A 6,875-nucleotide genomic window follows, 5' to 3' on the forward strand; every position below is an offset into this window, starting at 1 on the left:
GCATTTTAGGTCAAGGTTAATATTGGAATTTAAGGTCCTGTAGATATAGACTGCACAGTAGTAAGTGTGGATGTTCTGAACAGGGAGTAAGTTTAGATCTATGAAGAGTGGGGGGTGTGTTGCCAGGGATGGGATTTAGTGATTATTCTTACTGCGGCTTTTTGTTGGGTTATTATTGGCTTTAGGTGTGTTGCTGCAGTTGAACCCCAAGCACAGTTAGCATAGGTGAGGTATGGATATATAAGTGAATGGTATAGTGTGAGAAGGGCAGTTTGTGGCACATAGTATCGTATCTTGGAGAGGATCCCCACCGTTTTGGATACTTTTTTTGTAATGTGTTGGATATGGGTGCTGAAATCTAGGTTGTTGTTGAAGTATAGGCCAAGGAATTTGCCCTCATTATGTCTGGCAATTAGAGTGCTGTCAATCTTAATGTTTAGTTGTGCAGCACCTGCTCTGCTACCAAACATAATATAGTAGGTTTTGTCAGTGTTAAGTGTAAGTTTATTGGCTGTCATCCAAGTCGATATTTTGAGCAGCTCCTCGTTAATAATGGTGTTGAGGGTGGCAAGATTAGGGTGGGAGATGACATAAGTCGTGTCGTCAGCAAAGAGAATGGGTTTCAAGTGTTGGGATATGTTTGGAAGATCATTGATGTAAATGAGGAAGAGCAGGGGTCCAAGGACACTTCCCTGCGGAACTCCAGTATTAAGTGGCCATATTGATGAGGCTGTGCCTTTAATGGTGACATACTGATACCTATTAGAAAGGTAAAATTTAAAATATGCAAGCGCATGGCCTCTTATGCCATAGTGGTCAAGTTTGTGGAGTAGGATGCCGTGGTCTACTGTGTCAAACGCTTTTCTTAGATCAATAAAAATTCCTAGTGGATATTCCTTATGTTCCAATGCTGTGTAAAGCAGGTCTAGCAATTTTATAATTGCATCATTAGTGCTTTTATTTTTCCTGAATCCAAACTGGCAGGGGTTGAGTATGTTTTGTGCCTTTATAAATGAATACAGTCTCCTGTGCACGAGTTTCTCGAATATATTGGATAGCAATGGTAAGTTTGATGTTGGCCTATAGCTGTTTACATCTGTAGGGTCACCACCTTTATGTAATGGTGTAACCCTTGCTGTCTTGAGTAGTGTCGGGAAAGTGCCGCTCGCTTTTACAATAATGGTGGGACGTGAGACAGATTCCCCGAGTTATTTTTAAGTGACTTTATGATCGCGGTGACTTCCGTGGGCTCAGTTGGTACAAGATAGAAGGAATTTGAGAAATTCCCATCTAGGTAGTCCCCGGCACGGGCATTGGTACATGGGATTTTACTGGTGAGATTAGCTCTTATGTTTGAGAAGAAGTCGTTTATCTTGTTAGCTCTATCATTGGGATGCAGTGGTGTTTCATGAGGTTTAGTTAGGACAATATTGTTGTTGTTTTTTCAGTTTGTGGGTGCCCAGAATCTGGGAAAGTGTTTTCCAGGTCTTTTTTATATCTCCTCTAGTGTCAGTGAATCTATTGGAGTAGTACAGTTGTTTGGCTTTCTTTATTACTTTGGTGAGAACTGATGAATAGTGTTTAAGAATATCTTTGTGTATTAAGCTCTGTCTATATTGCTTTCCATATTGGTGTTTCTTATCAATGGATTTCAGAATGCTGCTGGTTAGCCATGGGCAACTGAGCCGTGAGAGTGGCAGCCGCTTTAAGTGGCAAGTGGTTCACAGTTCAGGAAGAAGAAAGATAGGAGGGTTAATAGAGAAAATGTGAAGGTAGGAAATCGATTCTCTGTTCTCCAGGATGAGTGCACTTCAGTGGTTAGTGAGGTTGAAGGTACCACTGATTCCCCTGCTAATCAAGGTAAGAATATTCTAATTGTAGGAGATTCTCAGGTAAGATATATGGATCATTCATTTTGTAACAGAGATAGAACGGTCAGAAGGAGGGTGTGTCTCCCAGGAGCTGCTGTTGGTTGCATAGTCAGCAGGTTGGATAATATTATTTCAGGTAATGGGAACAAGCCTATTATCTATCTTAGTGCTGAGGGGTAATGACAGTGGGAAGGGCAAGAGACAGGAGCTGCTGGACAATTACAGGTCAGCCCTAGAAGTAGTCAGGTCTAAGGGAGGGATCCCAGTCATATGTAGCATCTTGCCTAGAAAGGGATTGGGCAATGAATGGATGTCTAGGGCAATGCTATAAATTGCTGGCTAGACAGGTACTGCTAAGAACTTGCAATCCAATACATTGATAACTGGAACAAATTCTATGGCAAACATGATATGTATGCAAGGAATGGGGTTCATCTCTCTGGGGCTGGAGTGGTTGCATTAGCCAATTTGATTGAGGGGGTAATTGATGACTTACCTAGAACTTTAAACTGGTAGATTATAGAGGTATGGGTGTCTGAGGGAAACAATCAGGCTGCATTATTAGGGTTGAAAACAGCAGATATTACCGGGATATCTCAGGGATACGTTTAAAAGACAATATTCAAAATAAAGTTGCTAGTAAAGGCAAATCAACTGATCAACAAACAAAGAGAGATAATAGAGGGCAACAAGTGACAAGCTCCCTTAAGGTTTCCTATACAAACCATACCCCCGGCCGGGATTGAACCCGCGGTCATAGAGTCTCAAAACTCCAGCCCGTCGCGTTAGCCACTAGTGGCTAACGCGACGGGCTGGAGTTTTGAGACTCTATGACCGCGGGTTCAATCCCGGCCGGGGGTATGGTTTATTTGCAATCGTGTCATTACGATTTCTTAAGTCATGTTTCCTATACAAATAGTAGGAGTCTAAGAAATAAGATAGATGAGCTAAGATTACTTGGAAGTGCAGGTAAAATAGATATTATTGATATAACAGAGACCTGGTTCAACCTGAAAGAAAGAGAAATGCCATCTGAGCGCAAAATACAGGGTTATAAACTATTCTACACAATAGGGTCAACAGGAAGGGTGGTGGAGTGATGATGTAAGTCAGAGATAATTTAAACTGTTGTCTTAGACATAATACAAGATTAGAAACATCGGACACAGAATCTGTTTGGCTACAGTTTCTTGAGGGTTGTGACAAATTAATTTTGGGTGTGATTTATAGGCCCCCAAACCTTGACAGGGAGTGCAGTAAGTTGTTATGGGACGAAATTCATAAGGCATCTAGTTATGAAAATGTTGTGTTAATGGGGAATTTTAACTTTTAACAAATTGATTGGAACAATACGACAGGAAATCTTGAGTCTAATGACTTTCTTAATACGGTTCAGGATTGTTTTTTGGAACAGTTTATGACAGAACCAGCTAGAGGAAACAATCTGCTTGACTTGGTTCTTGCCAACAAAGAATCACTAATTAATAATCTTGAGGTTAATGATGAGATTGGGGAGAGTGATCACAAATCACTTAGTTTCAATATATCATGGAATTACCCAGATAATTGCAATCAAATCTCTGTCCCATACTTTTGCTTGGCTGATTTCATGTGACTGAGAAATTACCTGGGTGGGCTAAATTGGAATGACCTGACTATGGGTCAGGGAGATTTATCTTGGTTGCCAATATGACGTTTTTTCAGAGTATAGTTCGAGCTACCAAGACAACTTTTGCTCTGAGTAGGGAAATTAGATCTTACAAAAATGATCCCAAATAGACGAACAATAGATTAAAACATCTCATTGGTCAAAAGAGAGGCATATATAGGCGTCTCAAAAGAGGAGATGGGCAGTTAAGAAATCAATATAGTCAATTAAAGAGAGAACTAAAAAAACAGGAATAAGAAAAGGAGAAAAGGATTATGAGGCTAAGGTCGCAAGGGATTCTTTCAGGTACACAGAAGTAAGATTAGGGACAAGATAGACCCACTTAAGAGTAACTCAGGCCAGATCACTGACAGTGATAAGGATATGTGTGAAATTTTCAATATTTACTTTCTCTCAGATTTTTACCCAGGAAAATACTAGCGAAATTACTGAAATAATAGATTATGTAGAACACGACGATAATAAACTACGCACGATTGCGGTAACTAGTAACATGGTCCTCCGACAAATAGAGAAATTAAAACCTAACAAATCCCGATTCCTTGATGAACTGTTTGCAAGGGTGTTAAAGGAATGTAAAGAGGCACATAGCATACCTTTGGTTAATCTTTCAAACTGGCATAGTGCCTGATAAATGGAAAATGGCAAATGTAATAACTATTTACAAGGCAGGTGACAGGTCCTTAGCATCGAACTATAGACCAATAAGCCTTACCTCCATAGTGGGAAAATTTATGGAATCAATAATTGCCGAAGCAATTCATAGCCATCTTGATAGGCATAAATTGATTAATGAATCTCAACACGGTTTTATAAAGGGGCGTTCCTGTCTTACGAATTTACTAACTTTTTTTCATTAAGGTGCTTGAGGAGGTAAGGCTTTCGATAGAGTTCCACATCAGAGGCTATTGAGGAAACTTAAGGCACTCGGAATAGGAAGAGAAATTTTTTCCTGTGTAGAGGCATGGCTGACAAATAGGCAGCAGAGAGTTTGCATAAATGGGGAGAAATCAGAATGAGGGCACATGACAAGCGGTGTTCCGCAGGGGTCAGTGTTGGGCCCGTTATTTACAATTTACATGAACAACAAAGATGAGGGAATAAATAGAGACATAATCAAATTTGCTGATGACACCAAAATAGGCCGACCAATTCGTTCTAATGAGGACACTAGAGTAAGTAAGTAAGTAAGTAAGTAAGTAAGTAAGTAAGTAAGTAAGTAAATTTATTCAGGTATACACAATACAGTTACATAGAATTATCATACATAGCAGCATATGTGTAGAGATCCTAGGATAACCCAAAAAAGTCAGACAGAGTGACTTATTTCCATTGGGGATGATTTGAATAGACTGAAGCAATGGTCGGAGAAGTGGCAGATGCAGTTTAGTATAGACAAATGCAAAGTTCTAAATGTTGGACAGGAAAATAACCATGCCACATATAAACTAAATAATGTAGATCTTAATACTACTAATTGCAAAAAGGATTTAGTAGTTCTGGTTAGCAGTAATCTAAAACCAAGACGACAGTGCATTAGTGTTCGCAATAAAGCTAACAGAATCCTTGGCTTTATACCTGGAAGTATAAATAATAGTCCTCAGGTTGTTCTTCAACTCTATGGACCTGCTGCGCATGGGTCAGTAGGCCTGCTGCAGTGTTCCTTCTTTCTTATGTGCTTATATAATGAAAATCGTGCGCTTTACCTTATTTTATTAATCATTTTAGCTGAGAATCAATTATTCAAGTGTCACCCTTGCATAAGTTTGTTACAAAAATATGCATCTGAATATGTCTTTACAAGGAGCTAAAATTATCAACCATTTGTAAGTAGTTAAAACTTAGCTAAAAGATCCATACAATACAGTATTCCTTCAAAATTATGGCTAATTAAAGAATACTTACTAAGGCTTTTAGTGGGTGAAGCGACTTCTTGAGTTAGTGGTGTCGGAGAGACGACTGTGGCAGCCTCAGGACTCAGTTAGTGGTGTCGGAGAGACGACTGTGGCAGCCTCAGGACTCAGTTAGTGGTGTCGGAGAGACGACTGTGGCAGCCTCAGGACTCAGTTAGTGGTGTCGGAGAGACGACTGTGGCAGCCTCAGGACTCAGTTAGTGGTGTCGGAGAGACGACTGTGGCAGCCTCAGGACTCAGTTAGTGGTGTCGGAGAGACGACTGTGGCAGCCTCAGGACTCAGTTAGTGGTGTCGGAGAGACGACTGTGGCAGCCTCAGGACTCAGTTAGTGGTGTCGGAGAGACGACTGTGGCAGCCTCAGGACTCAGTTAGTGGTGTCGGAGAGACGACTGTGGCAGCCTCAGGACTCAGTTAGTGGTGTCGGAGAGACGACTGTGGCAGCCTCAGGACTCAGTTAGTGGTGTCGGAGAGACGACTGTGGCAGCCTCAGGACTCAGCTCACCTCATTACATTATTCTAAAGCTGTTTTTTTTTTTTATAAATCCAAGACTGAGTTATACCCATGAATGGTAATGTTTTGAAAATGTTCCCCTGGATCCATGATCAAAAAGTGACACAAGTGATGTTCTTCATAACACTGCCAGTGTTGTGGTCAACGTGGATTTTTCAAGACAATATGTTTTACTAAACACATAAAAGACAGATCTCACTCCGCCAATATTACATAACCAGTTCACTTTAACTTGAGTTTTTCAAACACTCTTGTTAGGTTTTATGACATTTCAATTATTTTCTTCCCACTGTTAACCTCTTTTCTCAGCAGCTGCAACAGTGACTTAGTACTCAGGTTCACCAGGATGACTTATGGTCAAGAATCTTCTCCATGTGGTGACCTGTACACATGTGGTGACCTGCACACATGTGGTGGCCCGATATACATGTGGTGACCTGTACACATGTTGTGACTCAGCACACATGTGGTGACCTGCACACATGTGGTGAACTGCACACATGTTGTGACTCAGCACACATGTGGTGACCTGCACACATGTGGTGACCTGTACACATGTTGTGACTCAGCACACATGTGGTGACCTGCACACATGTGGTGACCTGCACACATGTGGTGGCCCGATATACATGTGGTGACCTGTACACATGTTGTGACTCAGCACACATGTGGTGACCTGCACACATGTGGTGAACTGCACACATGTGGTGACCTGCACACATGTGGTGAACTGCACACATGTGGTGACCTGCACACATGTGGTGACTTGCACACATTTGGTGACCTGCACACATATGGTGACCTGCACACATGTGGTGACCCAACACACATGTGGTGATATAAGAAAAAAAAGAAAGAACACTACAGCAAGCCTACTGGCCCACGCGAGGCAGGTCCAGTTCTCCCACCA

The 6,875-nt window shown here is 41.3% G+C and overlaps 1 protein-coding gene across 1 annotated transcript in view; it reads right to left on the minus strand.

Annotated features, from left to right (window-relative positions):
* LOC128699942 (type-2 ice-structuring protein-like) overlaps positions 1 to 5,945 on the minus strand; it is a 62,009-nt gene extending 56,064 nt beyond the window's left edge. Inside the window, exon 1 of the mRNA XM_053792786.2 lies at positions 5,446 to 5,945. The gene's annotated coding sequence lies outside the window, so the exon portion shown is untranslated. The remainder of the gene's footprint in view (positions 1 to 5,445) is intronic.
* Between the last annotated feature and the right edge of the window lie 930 nt (positions 5,946 to 6,875).

This window comes from Cherax quadricarinatus, chromosome 20, assembly GCF_038502225.1.
Source record: "Cherax quadricarinatus isolate ZL_2023a chromosome 20, ASM3850222v1, whole genome shotgun sequence".
In the NCBI taxonomy this organism is placed as follows: domain Eukaryota; kingdom Metazoa; phylum Arthropoda; class Malacostraca; order Decapoda; family Parastacidae; genus Cherax; species Cherax quadricarinatus.